General features: G+C 43.5%; 1 protein-coding gene across 2 annotated transcripts in view; it reads left to right on the top strand.

The window, feature by feature from the left end:
- The window catches only part of MMP16 (matrix metallopeptidase 16), a 451,752-nt gene that overhangs the window by 165,089 nt on the left and 268,689 nt on the right, over positions 1-17,974 (top strand). The window contains exon 2 of one of the 2 annotated variants that reach the window (XM_019651642.1): positions 15,352-15,467. The gene's annotated coding sequence lies outside the window, so the exon portion shown is untranslated. Of the gene's footprint in view, positions 1-15,351; positions 15,468-17,974 lie in introns of those variants that run through there. The other variant, XM_019651638.1, reaches the window with a different exon arrangement.

The raw sequence follows: 17,974 nt of genomic DNA, 5'->3' as shown, positions 1-17,974 counted from the left end.
AAATGTTACCAAGTTAAAGTTTAGGATTCCTATTTGTGTGGATTTAGAGTGGTGAAATGTTAAAATGCATTTTAATATACTGATTAAAACAGCCTCAAACTAGATGAGTTTCCATTTTGCATTAACATAATGTCAACATAATTTCAATTTAAATAAATTTCCATATCTTTTGATCAGAATCTTGTTAATATTCAAGTTCATTACCTCTGACTAAAGGCTTACTTTATTTAGAGGTCATATGAATATGTTAGTGGTTAAGCACAGTTGAAATTTCTTAATTATAAATTTTAATTGAAATGAAGAATTTGCAATGTACCAGTGGGCAAAGCAAGCCAGATGCATTTCTTCTGTGTCTTTGGAGACTGTTGCCTCTCTTCTCTTTACACCTGAAAACCTAGGAAGGTAAGTTAATATCTTCTTCAGTTCAAATTTGGGTCTTCCTACAATTATAAATGATAATCAGAAATGCCACTTTATCTGGGCTCGCTCCTAGAAACTTTTTTCTGAACCCAAGAAGCCTATCTCGCATGCTTCCTGAGAAATAGTGTTTTTTTTTAACTCAGTCCTCTTTGTTACTTTATTTATTATTTTTTAATAGTTTCAGTACAAAACAATGTAATAAACATTTACACCCCTCACAAAGTGGTAATCCCACTCCCCCAATCTACTACCCCTCTGACATCGTATATAGCCATTACAATACCATTGACTCTATTCCTATGCTGTACTCCAACTCCCGTGACTATATATATATATTAAAGTATAGTCGACATACAATATTATCCATCAGAGGATGACCGGATAGAGACGACATGGGACAGATACACAGTGGAATACTACTCAGCCATGAGACATGGAGAGATTGTAACACCTGTGACAACATGGATGGACCTGGAGGGTATCATGCTAAGTAACAGAAGTAAGGAAAGACAAATAATGTATGATCTCACTTATATGTGGAACCTTAAGAAAATTAAAAAAAACAACAACAACCTCATAGGAAACAGAGATAAGGTTTGCAGTGACCAGGGGAGGGATGGGAAAGAAGGGGGTGAAGGTGGTCGGAAGGCCCAAACGTCCAGTTACAGGAGCCATCAGTCCTGGGAACGTGATAGGCTGCATGGTACCTGCAGCTGACACTGCAGGAGGTACCGGAGAGTTGTGAAGGAAGTAAATCCTAAGGGACCCCATCACAAGGACAAAACTGTTTTCCTTTTTTAAAAGTTTTGTGTCTATATGGAAAGATGGATGCTAACTAAACTTACTGTGGTAATTATTTCATGGTGTGTAAGTGGACTCAACATGCACACCTTGAACTTACACAATGCTGTGTGTCAATTTCATCTCAATAAAATGGACAAAGAGATTACATGAGAAACATATAATGCCTTACAGATTTTCCAGATTTCTCTAGAAAAATTTCTATTGGTAGTCAAAGTATTAATGTCCTTTTATCACTATTATCCTAGGATTATATGGCCTGCTGACCACTGATTATAACTACAAGACATAATAGAATAGTACACATTATCCTCTCTTTTTCTCTTCCATAATTAATCACATTATCCATAATATTGGCTATTAGCCAAAAATCAAGAAACATGGAAAGATTCAGGATTAAAGTAAAGGAAAGCTGGACAAAAAGAGGGAAAAAAGACAAAAAATTATCCACAGTAAAGCCTGGGCAATTGATTAAAAAAAAAAAAGGGAAAATTGTTGCCAAATGTGTCATGTGATTATCTGATTTTTTCATCTTCAAAAGAGTCAAATACAACTGTCAGCAGGAGAGAAAAAATCAGCTTCAGGAATTCACAGAGAAAAGACACCTTTGTACTCTACTCTCTGATTGATTAGTTTTCAAGGACTTGAGCTTATAGACTGGAATGAAAACCAATTCTATTCATCACCCCCCCCCAAAAAAGCCATTTTGCAATAATGTGGGCCCTAGAAAAGTTAACTGGAGCATTTTCAAGGCTTAGAAACTCACTTCGTCCCCTAAATGAACAGTAACAAACCAAACTACCATGTTTAGCAGGATGGATGACGTCGTAATCACAAAATAATCTCTTAGATACTGTTCCAAGTTTCCAAATGGCCTTTGGTGATGAGTCTGTATACGATATGACACACATATGAGGAGGAAGTTTTGTCCTGGGCGTGTCCAGAGAAATTATATTTGGACCACGGCGTGTAAGGTGCAAGTCTGTCCTGGGTTCCCAGGCTGCACACCTCCGCGGAAACAGACAGATGTTCTGTAGAATCATGGGCACGTGCATAGCCCTTTGTGTGGGGTCTGCACGCCCAGACCAGGATGATGATTGAGTTCTCAGGGAACTGGGAAAATTATATTTGTACAAAAATTAATAACATATTTTTGTCAAAACACTGGCGCTTAGCGTCATATGTAGGCTTATATTTAGTGTCAAGTTCGATTTGCTTCATTCCCAAACTTTCCCAATCCTAGGAAATCGCGGTGTGGGAGACAGCGGGACCTCAGGCAAAGCGCTGGCGAAGGGGGCCCCCACATTTGCATGCTCTGCAGCCTGAATGAAGCAAACCCTTTAACCTTTCAGTTGCATTTTAATTATTTGCAAAACTAGGATAATAATAGTACCTCCCTAATGGGTTAGCACCTCCAGGCTTTCTGTGTCACTCGTGTTTCTGAGCTCTCTAAGCATCTAAGGACCCGCACATGCTCATGGTTTACGCTGGGGATCGGATCAGTGTAAGGAAATAAATGCCTGACTAGCAGACACTTTGCTTCCTGTTGAAAGACAGCTGAGGCTGTGTGTTACAGACCCGGTGTCTGTCAGGCCTCACAGCTGACGGGGGCCATGAAACAGTGTGGTGCTGTGGTTAAGAGACTGGCTTTGTCGTCGGTAACCTGGGTGGAAGTTGAATCTCATTTTTCTTATCTGTGAATTGGGACTAATAATTGTACCTGCTCCATAAAGCTGCTGTGGCTATTAAATTAGATTCCACTAATAAAATGCTCAACAAAGGGTACGGTGTATAATACAGAGTTCCCACAGAGGGAAGGGCCCTGTGACGCCATCGAAACGCAGCCTGACCCCTCGGAGGCTGACATTCCCTCTGTCCCCTCCCTCCCGGCTTCCTGGCTGATTCCATTCAGGCGTCCGGCCTCTGGCAAAGCTGGCCGGTCCCCTCTGCTTGTCCCCTTAGCGGTGCTGGTGGCAAGTGGCATGCTGAGAAGGGCTTGTTTCATGCAGTTACAGGGCTGGTGACTCATCAACCAGATACATCAACAGCTGTGTTTTCTATTTGGGAAATATCTACTCTTTCCTGTACAGGAGCCTCATTTTATATTAAAATTATTAACCATGGGTGATGCTGCAAAGGAATAGGGAGCAAAGTCCTTTGTTTGTTTGTTTGTTTGTTTGTTACTTAGAGATGTAATTTCAAGTTCTGTGGCATCAGGTCTTTCTCCTGTTGTTTATATCCAAGCTGCTTGTCAGCAACTTGTGCAGTCGTTCACAGTATTTTAATGTACACGGTATGGTAGCAAGCAGGACTGCCTTCTCCCCACAGTGGGGCCTTCCACCTGGGCAGGACTCATAAAATAACTTCCTTTCTTATCCTTATGCTAATGCTTTTCTGCTCACAGAATTCTCTCCCTTTGTAGATTTTCTGCGACCTTTTCCTCTCATGCTTTCAATAAAGGTGACCTTTAAAACACGTAAGTTTTCCTATTAAGGAAAAGCAATCTTAACAGACACCATCTTACATGAGTAAGACTTTCCAAGGACACGTGGGTCACTGCACCTCATTTGTGTGGGACGCATTGAAATAGAGGAACTAGAAATATGAATTCATTAAAGACCATTCTTACCCTACGCTCACATAAATAATTCAGCTAACCAGTACGGCTGCTCTCAAACTATTACAGTAACCCGATTAACTATTCTTCTAACTGTTGCACGGACTTTCACGGTGCTGTACATTTACATCATGCATTATTTATCATTTTCTACTTCGCCCTTGTTTAATTGCTAACCATTAAAGCGAGCAGTGGAAGTTATTGATGAAACATAATGGAAAAACAACCACCACACGTTGTCCATAAGGGAACGTGGGATATCTGGAGTGTTCATTTGTTAATGTGGGGTTTAACACTTAATGAACTTTTATTATCAGCGATTGTGTTTTTAATACAGTGAAAGATGTGCCGACCACCTCAGCCACAATGACTATGTATGACGGCCCCTATTTCAAAGCCGAGTTTGACGTGATGTTTGTATCTCATCATGTGTCCCTGAAGGCAGTCACTCCACAATCCTATAAAGTTCATTAATGCAGTCGTGTCTGTTTTCAAATAGTGAGTGTGCAGGCAGACTTCTGAGATCCAGTGGGGTGGAGGGGCCACGGGGGTTAAGGGGTGGCAGTGGTGGGTTTAGAGGTCACTCCCTTGAGGTGAGAGAGGCAGACGGTGGCGTGTAGGGTCACCTCTGGTGTCTGAGTGGAAGATTGTGTCCAGATGACCTCTGGGCAGATGCTGACAGCACAGCTTCGCTCATGAGCTCACTTCTCCCCCATGGCGCTTTCAGAGTCCTCATCCTTGGCACCTCGGTGACGGGGTTCCCTGTGCCAGAGCCCTAGCTGGGTGGCTCGAGCAGATCAATTCGGCCCATTTTCTCCGACCATCCACCTCACTTTAACCCTGTGATATGAGTTTGTGACTATGGTGCTAAGACATGAAAAAGTCTTTAAGAAAGGGGGAGTATCAGTGGAAACAGCTTTTTAAGTAAGAATTTCCCATGGGCTCTGGCAACTCAAAACTGTCCGAGCTACTAAAGTATTATGGATAATAATGAGTTTGCATGGAGACAGATGGGTACCAGACGTGGTGCGGTGGTTGCATCATAGGCGTGTAATGTCCAATTGCTGTGCCGTGCACCTGAAACTGATATCACACTGCATGCCAAGTACAAGGTGTGATCAAAAACTACGGTGAATGTTTAAATTAAAAAATTATTACAGTAAAAGACACTTGGCCATTAACCCCCCTCAAAATACTCCCCCTCGCTTTGAATACTTATCCCATCATTTTTGCCACTTTCTGAGGCAGGTTTGGAAGTCCTCTTTCGTGAGTGTCTTTAGTTGTGCTGTCACAGCACAGCTGCCTGGGCAAGTTGAGGGGACAGATGTGACTGCCAATAGGTCTAATATGATAGAAGGTGCTAGATGTAGAAGGACTGTAGAGGGGAAGTTGGGGAGTTGAGACACCTACATAGCTCGTGTGCTTGTCCCAAACAGATGACAACTTGTTCTGACTGTACAAAGCTGCACCGCCAAAGCCGTGGTTCCCTGCCCTTTACTCAGAGGACAGTGCCCCGGGCAAGTCAGAGCTATTCACCCCATGTGGTCAGGCTCTCTGAAATGACAAGGCAGAGGAGCTCAGCAAAACTGTATTTTATGGTTCCATCCAGCTGAAGCCTTTATGGAACCTGAGCCTTCATACAAATACTTCACAGAGATGAAAAACAGGAGGGCCACAGGCCAAACATGGGGAGTGACATGTGACACAGAATGCTCCACACTGGTTGGCTTTCCAGTTCCTGCTGCATCATTAAATAATCACCTAGTTCCCTGGAATAAAGAGTAATCTTTCCACTTAATCATTTCATTCAACTGTGGTGCTTTAAGCACCAGACCTCGGACTCGTGTGGTGGCTGTTTCTCTTAAGCCTCCCCTCACTTTCTGTTTGAAATACAAGGGAACAAGGCAAAGCCAGTTGATATTCTTCCTTCGTCTTCTAGATTTGAATGAACCTTATTCCATTTGTGTCAGCTCACAGTGGGTTTAATTCAGGCTTGTAACAAATATAACTGAACAGCTTATCTAAGTGACACTCAGTGTTCCCGTTGTTGTTATGATCCCCTAGTTTAAACCCACAGTCCCATTTGGCTCTTTCTTCAGTATTTTACTACATGTAATTTCTATAATATTCTTTTCGGAGATTTCCAAACTAACGTGTGTCTTTCCCTGACAGCAGACACACCTTTCTTTTCTGTACGTCGCGTGTTTTCTTTCGTTTCTGGGATTTATTTCCCCTTAGAATCGCTTAATGATGTTCTTGCAGTGAAACCTACACCCTCAACCATGTTATTTTTTCAGGTGCTAAGAGCTTTCTGTCAGGTTGCCTCAGGACAGTCCCCAAGCCTGCGGGTGGCAGTGCTGCCGCTGCTGATACATTTTCCATGGAGACCTCTTTTAGTTTTGGTCTCTTTAGGAGACACTATTTTTTAATCTTCTTGTTTTCCATTTTCAGTACATATTCAAGTTTTACATGGTTCATTTAAAAAATATATATATATATATATTAATACTAATTTTTTAGAGCAGTTTTAGGTTCAGAGCAAAATTGAAGGAAATGTTCCCACATCTGCCTGTCCCCACACATGCAGTCTCCCCATTATCATCACCCCCCCAGTGGTACATTTATTACAATAATGACCCTACACGGACACGTCATCATCCCGCAGAGCCCACAGTTTACACTGGGGTCACTCTTGGTGGTGGACATCCTGTGGGTTTGGACGGACGAATGACGACATGTCTCCACCATTATGGCATCACACAGAGTCGGCTCACTGCCCTAAACATCCTCTGTGCCCCCCCTGCTCATCCCCCCTCTGACCCCCAACCCCTGGCAACCACCGATCTCTTCCCTGTCTCCACAGTTCTGCCTTTTCCAGAACGTCACAGAGTTGGAACCACACAGCGTGTAGCCTGTTCAGATTGGCTTCTCTCAGTCACATGCACCTAAGGTCCCTCCATGTCTTTTCGTGGCTTGATGGCCGTTTCTGTTTGGTGCTGAATGACATGTCATAGTCTGGATGGACCACAGTTTATTTATCACCTGCTGAAGGGCATCTTGGTTACATCAAAGTTTTGGCAATCAGTAATAAAGCTTCCATAAACAGCTTAAGCAGGTTTCTGTGTGGAAACGTTTTCACCTCCTTTGAGTAAACAAACGCCTTGGAGCATGCTGGCTGGATGGTATGGCATGAGCATATTTCGTTTTGTAAGAAACCACTCAACTGTCCCCCAAGGTGGCTGCACCGTTTGAGCCACCAGCAGTGAGTGACAGTTCTCAGGGCTTCACATCTGCCAGCACTCGGTGGTGTCAGGGTTCTGGGTGTCACCCATCTGACAGGCGTGCAGTGGGGTCGCATTGTTGTTTCGGCTGGCATTCCCCTGATGACGTCACGCTGAGTGTGTCTGCATGTGCTTGTTTTCCATCTGTATCTCCTCTGGTGGGGTGTCTGTGAAGGACGTTGGGCCACTTTTCAATCAGGCTCTTTAGCTTCATATTGTTGAGTTTTAGATGCCTGTTGTATATTTTGGCTAATAGTCCTTTATCAGATGTGTCCTTTGCATGTTTTCCCCTAATCTGTGGCTTGTTTCCTCAGTCTTTTGATGTTGTCTTTTGCAGACAGAACAGACGTTTTTAATATTAATAAAGTACAGCTTATCAATTATTTCTTTCATACCTGTGGTGTTTTATCTAAAAAGTCACTGCCATCACCAAAGTCATCCAGGTGTACTATTATCCTCCAGGGAGTTGTACAGTTTTGCATTTTACGTTTAGGTGTGTGACCCATTCTGAGTTTATTTTTATGAAGGGTGTAAGGGCTCTGTCGAGTCATTTTTCTGCATGTGGATGTCCAGTTGTTCCAGCTCCGCTGGATGAAAAGACTGTGTTTGCTTCCTCGTCAAAGATCAGGGGACAATATTGTGTGCACCTGTTTCCAGGCTCTCTGTTCTGTCCCATCCATCTGCCGGTTGTTTCACCAACACCACACTATCTTGACGACTGTAGTTTTATTTTAAGTCTTGAAGTCTTGTAGTCAGGTAGTTTCAGCCTTCAGACTTTGTTCTTCTCCTTTGATGCTGAGTTGGCAAGTATGCATTTTTTGCCTGTCCATACACATTTTAGAATCCTTGGGTCGATAGCCACAGAATGGCTTGCTGACGTTTTACTGGGGCTGCACAGAATCTGTAGATGAAGGTGGGAAGAGCTGGCAGCTTGACAATGTGGAGTCTTTCTATCCATGAACATGGGCTGTCTCTCCATTTATTTAACTCTCCTTTGATTTTGCTTATCAGGGTTTTATAGTTTTCCTCATATGGATCTTGTATATATTTTGTTAGAGTTATACCTACTTCATTTTTGGAGGTGATAATGTAAATGGTACTGGGGTTTTAATTTCAATTTTTACTTCTGCATTGCTGGTAGACAGGAACATAGCCTTTTTTTTTTCCCACAAGGATTCTTCCTAATTTTTTTGCCATCTCTTTAAGTTCTATATATGGAAGCTTATGCCTGCCCCTTAATTTTACTTAGTCTTAAACTTTTCTTTTAGCTCTCCTGGAAGGATATATCTGTTACCTTTCTCATTTCTGGTTTGATTTTTGTCTCAAGCATTTTTCCTACTTCCTATAAAAAGCTTCCAATTTTTGTTTCATCCTGAATATATTTTTATATTCAGAAAATGGATTTGATTTTTCTCATTGAGCAACTTTATTCAGAAACAGAAGCTGCTTAAATGTGGAAGAAAGGCATTTAACTGGGTTTTTGTTGTTTTTAATCTTGCAGTGTTATATGTTTACTAGTCATTCACTAGGATCCTTCACTTTTCAACATTCTCTTAACTGTACCGGTTCTAGGATCAGATCGTCTTGGTTTGAGTTTGCATTTATGAGCTGTACAACTTCAATCAGCCTTCTGAGGAACAGTCTGACTGTATTGGAGAGGGGTCCTAAGAGGACCTCTGACACCACATGGGTCTGGGCACTTGCTGATATTATTTTACAAGCACTTGGCAGTCCCTGGCACCTAGTGTGGACTCAGCAATTTAGGACTGTCTATATTCCAGTATTATTAAACTCTCGCTACAAAAACGGTGTGGATGTGCTGGGTGGAAAAGCCAGTCTCAAGTGCTGGCTATACACTTATGACTCCATTCAGCTGGTATTCCTGAAGTGACAAGGCTATAGCAATGGGAAGCAGACTGGTGGTTGCCAGGGGTCAGGATAGGGGCTGTGGGCATGGCTCTTGCTGGAAGGCACCTTCTGGCTTAGGCCATTCGGGCTGCTACAAAAAAAAAAAAAAGCCAAAGGCAAGGAGGCTTACACAACATACATTGGTCACACTTCTGGAGGCTGGGAACCAAGGCCAAGGTGCCAGCAGGTTCAGGATCTGGTGGGAGCTCGTTTCCTGGTTCACACAGACACTGTCTTTTTGCCCTTTGCTGGGAGGGGCAAATGCTCTGTGAGACCTCCACTAGTCCCAACATGAGGACACAGCCCTCATGACCTAGCCACCTCCCAGAGGCCGCGCCTCCAAAAGCCACTCCAGTGGGGATTAGGCTTCCACACAGGAATTTGGAGGGGACACAAATGTCCGGCCCGTGGCACACACAGACCAGCGTACACACACTCATACGAGTCAGGATGAGCGTAACTGGTGACATGTGCATACATTCTGTGGGTTATACCCAGGTCTGCGTTGTGGCTCTGAGACTGTACTACAGCTGGGCACGGAAGTAACATCGGGGGAGGCTGGCGGAGGGGATGTGGGACCTCCCTGCGTGGCCTGATAACTTCCTGAGGATCCATAGTTGGTTCCAAGTGAAAAGTTTCACACATCACTCGAGAGGAAGCATGTGTCGTCTCTAGGTAGCAACACTGTCGGTGTCTTAGCTGCCGGAACAGTGCTCAGGCACGTAGACATGATCCTTAATTACTTACAAAAAGTCCATCAGTGTTAAAGGCAGATGATGCGTCTTTAAATTCATTCCAGCAATTCACACACACCTAGCACGTTCAGCACGCTCACATTCACTGTCCATTTCTAACCTGTGATGGAAGTTCGCTTAATGAACTTGACAGTGACTGCCACTAGCCAGCATGACACATTCAACTCCCAATTCTCCGAGTAACCCAAGTGCCGTGTGCGGTAAGCGTGTAAAATCGGGTTTCGTGTGCACGAAACGGTGCAGGGGCACAAGCAAACCTCGACGACGTTAACACGGAGGAAAACGTTCATCCCTCACATTGCCCCCGTTTTCAAACTCCGATGTGGTATTGATTTTTGCACCTTGTTAAACTAAAATGTACTGTCGGAGACCACTTTTTATTTTGGGATGCCTTTTAGGATAAGAAAATTGGGCTTCCTTGTGTCTTAATTGAGCCGATGAAATCTTCCTCATTCTCTCCATCTGCGCCCCCACCACCTCTCTCGTCTCTAATAGAGAAGGCTTCACTCCGGGCACAGAAGAATCGATACCAGGCTGACACGCCGTGCTGCTACCCATCAGGACTGAGTGAAGAAGGTTGTGAGAAGTCGTGGGCTTTGAGTAAAATCAGTGAAGCCTGCCGCTTTCTTACTTCACCTATTAGCTCACCCAAAGCTCATTTTATTAGCAGTAGGAGTACTGGGTACACTTTCTCAGATGCTGACTCAGATATCAAAGACCTTCTCCCCCACCCTAATCAAACAGTGGTTTAAATATGACTGGGGCTTCTTTCTTCCTTGGGTGGGAGGAATATATTAGTAAGCTATGCAGACAGGGTTGGTATTTTCCAAGAAGACTTCAGGGACCAGGCTTCCTTCTAGTTTACCTCTCTACAAACCCTAGACTGTGGCTCTGATCCTTATGGTGTAAGAGGGCTGCTAGAGTTCTAACGATCTCAACTGCATTCCAGGCAGCAGGATGGGAGCGAGTATACCCTCTCATTTTTACAGCCCCTTAAATTCTTACACAGATATTTCATATCTTATGACAATAACTTATTCAATTGTGGCAAGGGAAGCTGGAAATGTTTCTTTCTGGAAAGGAGGCAATGTGTCCACTAAAAATTTTTTTCTGAACCCTTGGGAGGCAAATGAATGTCCTGCCTTAGGTGCCCTGGGGTTTACCCCAGCTTGTAAATTCCTTGCTGCATAGGGATGTATTAAATATCAATTGAAAATATAATGATTGCAGATCTGCTGTGTGCTTATTATCAAATGCTAGGGGCACCTACAAAAGTGGGGGAAGTATTCTCAAATCAAATTTTGAATAAGGGACTTGTATCCAAAGTATGTAAAGAATAGTTACACCTCAACAATAAAAACAAAAACGCAATTTAAAAATGGGCAAATTAAGGGGCCAGCTGAGTGGCTCAGTTGGTTAAGAGCTCGCTCAAGAGTGTGAGCTCTGAGCAACAGTGGTTTGAGTCCTGGCCGGAGCTGAGCTGCCACTAAGCTGCCAACCGGTGGCAGGATGGCTCAGCTGAAAAAAAAAAAAAAAAAGGGCAAATAATATGAATGAACAATTTTGCAGAGAAGATGCATAAATGGCCGGTAAGCACATGAAAAGATGATTGGCAATTTCAGTCATCAGGGAAATAGAAATTGAAACCACCAGGTGGCTCCTTTGCACACACGCCAGGGGGGGTACAATTAAGGACACAGATGGCAGGAAGTGTTGGTGGAGTGTAGGGGAAGTAGTTCCCAGCTGGTTGGATGTAAAATGGTGCAGCCCCTTTCTGGAAGCTCCACAAAGTGTTAAACATGGATTTATTATACTACTCAGCAAATGCACTCCAAAAGTGTGCCTACCAGGAATCAGAGCCAATGTCCATACAAAAACGTGGGCACACGTATTTATACGGACATAATTCATGACAGCCAAAAAGTTGAATCAATCCAAATGTCCACCATCCGATATATGGATAAACCAAAAAATGGCCTCCCCATACAGTGGAATGTTATTTGGCCATAAAAAGGAATAAAATACGAATGTATGCTAAAACACAAATAAACCCTAAAAACATTATGCTGAGTGAAAGAAGCAAATCACCAAAAACACATATGGTGTTATTCCAATTCCATGAAATGACTGGAATGGGAAGGTCTGTAGATGCAGGGGGTAGGCGGGTGGCCGAGGGCAGGGGGAGGCAAGGAGAGACTGCTAAGGGACACAGCTTTCCTTCCGGGACAATGACAATATTCTCACATGGGAGAGTGGTGACAGTGGCCAACACTGTGAATTCACTAAATTGTACAACTTAAATGGCTGAATTTTATAGTGTGTAGATTGTATCTTACTAAAGCCGGTATAAAAAAAAGATAATACAGATGCTTACGGGCCAAAAACGGCAGTAAGAGAAACCACCATTCCCCATCCTCAAGAATATTGTAAGTCAGGGTGGAGTGGGTAGGCGCGTCTGCACATAATGAATGATATCTCATGCCCTAAACTCTAAACACGATTGCAGGTGGTATCACATGCAACCGTAGTATTATATGCAAACATTTTGAAGAAACATGAAATTACATCAGTGACAGATTCAGTGGTCAACAGCTCGTAAGTATTAATTACACAGAATGTGTGAGTTTAGGTCCATTCCTGTCACCCTAACTCAGGCAGACTATTGCAGGTAAATCTTATCTCAGATATTTCAGTAAATTGCTCATCCAGGACTGTAAGCCAACCGACATTTGTACAGCTAAAGATAATAGTAGTAGCTAATATTTACTTTACCTCTACATAGTAATAGACACCATGCTAACACATGTACAGTATAATTTAATAGAATCGAACAAGGAGAAAGTCACATTTAATAGGACTCAAATTAATATTAGCGAGTACTCTATAATTAAATTCTATCCCCGATGATGGTAGTGGAGCTCCTGAAGGAAAAGGATGTGTGTCACTGTGTAAGGAGGACATGGGGTCAGATCTCAAAAGTCCCATTGCTAATTTAAGGACCTAGCAGGAAGCTCACTGTCTGTCACAGATGTTTCAGTGGGAAGGCAGCGCGAGCTCTCTCCCTGACCCTTGAAAGAAGATGAAGAACAGGCTGAGTAGTCTTTTAAAAAAGGTTTCTTTTCATCACTTTATATCTTGTAGAAAATCATTCAATCCTTGTCTGAAGACCAAGCTTTATTAGAAGAGGAGATCAATTTCTCTTTCTTCTCGTTTATCAAAGAGGCTTCCGAGTAGACTAAGAAATTCTCCAGTGTTTTAGCTCAGTTTCATGTGGGCCCTGTATCCCCCTATTCTCCTCCTGTCATTACTCACTGTGATACCTGGGTATTTAAGATCCATTTCAGATATCTCATTACAGTGAAGCCATCAGATGGCTTGACTTAGGTCGATAATACTGGACTCTATGCTCAAATATTTTATAGATGTTACAGTTGTGTTTGGTTTCTCTTTTGTTTCTTTGTTTAATTTCTTTTCCTATACTAAGAGAATTACCTATGGTTTGATTCCATAACTGGTTCTATATTATGTATCACAGATTGATGTTTTTTTACAGTTCCATCACAAGCAAAGATAGTCTTTCTGTACGTCACTTAATGTAATCTTAGGAGTGATTCAGTAAATGCTGCAGTATGATGTGCCTTACATCTGGTGTAATTGCTCTTGAAAGCTTTGATTATATTTTAAATCACATTGGTGAGTAAATGAAGAAAATCAAGTTTGAGTGGGAGAAGGGGATAGATTAAAAAATTAGAATAAACACAGATTAATTGCACCAAGTGATCAGTTTTAGAATCAACAGGACTTTGATTGAGATGTTATCTTTTTACATATAAATCTTACTCAACCTCATACATATAGATTATAAAAAGCGAGTAACCATCACCCTAAACCTTCTTCTCTGGTCAGAACCAAGACAGAGGCAAGAGGGAAGGGCCTGCCCCACTTAGAGAGTGGGGGGTTCAAGGCAGCAGCTCACCTCAGGGATGTGTCCGTGACCTCATCTGTGTTGGTTCAGGATGACTCAGCTCAGCCTGCCTGAAGAAAATCATTTTAGTTCAGCGAGGCTGGACCTTACTGCTCACAGGGTGTCAGGCCACAGGGAACATCTCGTTGGGTCTGGATCAGGTGATGCTATTCCCACCCGTGTCTGGCCCAGTCCACGGCTAACGGAAATGACATGCTCTCACTAGCCAGGCCCAGATCCTGTGACCATCCCTGGAACCAATGGCACCTAGACCTCATGGACCCATGAGCGATGAGGTTTGGGTCCGCAGGAGAAAGTAGGGTGCACTTAGCAGGAGGAAGATGAGTGGGGACGAGGCAAGCAAAATCACAGGTGTCTACTGAGCGCCATGCAACATCAGAGCAGTGACCTGGGCCAAGCCTTCTGAAACATCACAGCCCTCACCCCTGGCAGAGACGTGGGGTAGGGGGGGAGAGAGATGCCTTTGCAAATCTAGCTGGTGCAACTGAGTTAAAATGTCCTCAGGTGAACAAACCACATTTCATTGGCTCCTAAGACGCCACATGCGGGTCCCGGGCACACGTCACCCTGAATGGCGCACAGCCCTGCACCAAAGGGTCACACCATCGCAAAATGATTGTTAGGTATCATATGTTCACATGTCCTGGGGAACCTATTGCTTTTCTGTCACTTGCATTGTCTTTCATTTCTTAACGGGAAGCCGTACCATTTGAAAGCAGAAAAGCAGCATGATGATTGTACTTAAACACGTTCCTGGTTCTTGTACGTCGTCAGTTGTTTTCATTTCGAATGGAACATAATTTAAAAGAGGATCCGAGAAGCCTTATCCAAAGGCACGACTACACAGCAGTTAGTCTGTGGTGACAGGGCATTAACAAAAGGAGAAATAGGGAAGCCTTAGGGAATCCCATCTGTCCTCATAAAAGAGAACTGGCATTTTAAGGAAATGGCCCCGGGAGCTGGGAGGTCTGTGGCTGCAGCTGGGCTTCCTGTTTCTCTCTAGCCCCGACTTTCTGTTAAACTCTATGGTTCTATTATAACTTCCTGTGGGGAGTGTATATAAGGGAGCCGTCCTGACAGATTGTTCTTTTTTGCACATGCATGGCCGGCTAGAAGGTGCGTGTTCCCACAGTGCTATAGTGGTTCCGTTTTGTTTTTAGAATAAACCTTCTTTTTGATGAACTATCTAAAATATTATTTTTGTCCAATTAACAGTTCCTTCTGTCGGGGCCCTGCTGGCCGGAACCCTAGGTTCACATCCAGGGCTCCACTCAGCCTCTCATTTTCTTAATTAGCTCTATTTACAAAGTAAATCGGTGAACTGACCTTTTAAATAAAGAACTACTCTGAAATGGCCTCAAATAACAGCACTGTTAAGTTACCTCCTTTTCCCCTTCTTTCTCTTTGTAACTTTTTTGCTGATACCCCAAAGCTCCGTGTCACTAACGTGTCCTGCATTAATCCCACGTTCTTCAGCTCTGTGTAACCTGCGTGACTCAGGTGGACAGGAGGTAACACATGTCTCTGTGAAAGGCGTCTGAGGTAGGAACATCAGGTTGACATCCCCTCTGTTTGCTTCCCTAGGCTTCCGGCCTCTTCTCCGGCCAGAAGGAGCGACACTCCGGCCAGGCGTGATTCCTTGTCATAACCCCATCACCACGTCCTCCCAAAGGACTGTGCCCCGGCCAGCATGTCCTCAGGTAGGTCTTCCCAGAATTCTTGTCAAATCCCTTTTGTAAGGCTTCTCGCTTTAGAAAACAGTCATTTTTACTCTTGATGGTATCTGTTTTTCGTACAGTTTTATGTTAAGACGGAGAAGTAGGACAGTTGACTAGAGAGATTCCGGGGGGTGGCGGGGATGTGAGAAGGCTTGGAATAAATAATGTTGGAACGTGAGAGAGGAAGCTAGCCAGAATCTCAAAGTGTGTGATCACTCAGGGTTGGGGACAGTGATGGCTAAGCTAGATTAGAGACAATGCATTTGTGCTGTCGCTGGTTTGTAAGCTGTTAATATTAAGCAGTACTCAGCTGCAGTCATGATTGGAGAAGTTAGATGGACAAATAGATCTGTTTTTGACTTTAGAGATTAAGAGGAAAATGATGCAGGAATCCCCAGTGGCTGTAGGTTCTAAGAGAGGCCCCTGAAGGGGGCTGTTGGAATGGAGTCTGGGGTGTGCACAGGAGACTGAATGGGCCTCTGAGTGAGGACAGTGGGTGTGTCTCCCATGTGGATGTCGGGCTATCTCCCTGATTATAGGGATTGGAACCAGGAGGTCTGTAAGTGGAGACACACTTCTCTCCCCAACACATGGAGACAAAATCATGGGAAAACCAGTCATGATGGTAAAGGGAGTTTTAGGATTCACCAAAGCTGTGTTCCATGAATCATAGTAAAGGGGTGCTCTTGACATGAAGGAAAATGGTGCTGATGTAACAGCAGGTGTACTGTGCATGTCCCTGGGCCCGCGGCATACCAGAGGGGTACGCTGAGCCATCTCCACTCTCCAGAGTTAACACGTTCATGAGAGGCCTGGGTCTTGGTGGAGGCCAAACACGAAAAAACCAGTTTGTTTTGAACCTGAAGCTGTAGGAGAGTTTGTCAAAAACCAGAGAGTTTGGAGTACAACAAGGAAAATCCAGAGGGAAGAGGTACTAGTGGTAATTGGTGATTGCATGAAGCCATGCTTGATGAGATTAGCTCCCATCTTCTCATGGACCAAGCGTGATTGAGGGGGAATATTAGTGTCATGCGAAGGATAAAGCTTTCTGCTCAGTTTCAATGTGTGTGTTCCTCAGATTCTTTGCTTGTACCTCTGAAGACATCTCTTGCAAAAAGTTAGCTGGGAAGATTATTTAGATTTGAATACATCCAACTTCTGATGGAAAAAGTCAGATCTCTGAGGACAACCCAGGCATCCTGAGACGTGAAAATGCAGATAGCCGTGGTGTCTGACAGGGAGCACCTTTCATCGGAGTTTCCGGAGGGTTTCTATTCTCACAGTCTCACGTGCCAATGGGAACGCAGTATGTCTCCATGGCTGTGACAATTAAACAGTACTGGGAAATGTGGCCATCGGGGACATGGCTCTCACTTGCAATTGTCCCCAGGCTGGAGGATATTGACTAGGTCCCCTATTCTTATCCAACAGGCCTACTGCCAAGAGGGTCAGAGCGGTGACATTTGACTCTTAAGGGTAGTTTACTCATTCTCTTACCAAACTGTACGTGACTAATTTAGTCAGCTCCTCTTACTTAATTTGTTGCTTTCTGGATTTAATTTTTTTCAATATCTGGTACAGCACACCCGCTTATATAAACATTTTCCACATTCCGGACTTCCAAACTCTAACAGTGCATTTATCTTGTTAGAAATCAGATGAGTAAGAAGATGACGGTTTGGAAAAGCACCTACTAGCACGTGTGGTTCCTTTTAATGTTCTGGACATGTGCGTCATGTCTGCCATTGGAAGTGAATCCCACTGGTGTGTTGGGAACAGAGTCTGGCATCCTCCGTTTTGGGAGCAGTAGTTGACTGCTCTTCAGATCAATTGTTTGACTTTATGTTTGCAGATAAATAGAAATAATGGTAATAGGAAAGCAGATGGAGTTAAGGGGGACACAGGTCTAGTCCCAATGGTGGACGACTGCCATGCTGTCGCATGTATGGAGGTGCTGAGGCTCCCAGAGGACCTGCCTGGGGCCACCTGAGTGGTCAGCCTGGTTGGTCTCTCCTTCAATAAACGAGCATTCTCTACTAGATTCCTGCCACACAGCCATTTTTTAAACACTTCTAGTGAAAAGGTTACTATTATTTTTATTCTTTCTTTCTAAGTTATGTGATTACTTAAGGCTATAGATTTCCCCTAAAGAAAGTATTAGCATAATGCCCATAATTATGACCTGGTAAGATTTTTTCAATATTGTCATTGAACACAACTGCATTTCCTTTCGCTTTGAGTTGAGCACACACTTGAGAAGCCTGCCTTCTGTGTCCCCAGCCTGTCCCTCCCTCAGGGAGTCTATGTTGCAAACCACTCCGTAGGGCTGCAAAGCCAGCTACACATCTTCCTAACTTTGTTTTTATTAAGCCCGCATTTACCCAGATAATCCAGCTCGTACAAATTGTCAGCTGAAGCACATGAGAACAGGGTGGTACTAAAAAATAGTGCATAGTGTCAGGTAACTATGGTAGAAGGTAATTTAATCA

The sequence above is a fragment of the Hipposideros armiger genome, unplaced genomic scaffold (assembly GCF_001890085.2).
Source record: "Hipposideros armiger isolate ML-2016 unplaced genomic scaffold, ASM189008v1 scaffold_163, whole genome shotgun sequence".
In the NCBI taxonomy this organism is placed as follows: Eukaryota; Metazoa; Chordata; class Mammalia; order Chiroptera; family Hipposideridae; genus Hipposideros; species Hipposideros armiger.
Note: the sequence above shows the minus strand (reverse complement) of the source record. Positions and strands in the feature narration are given on the sequence as shown.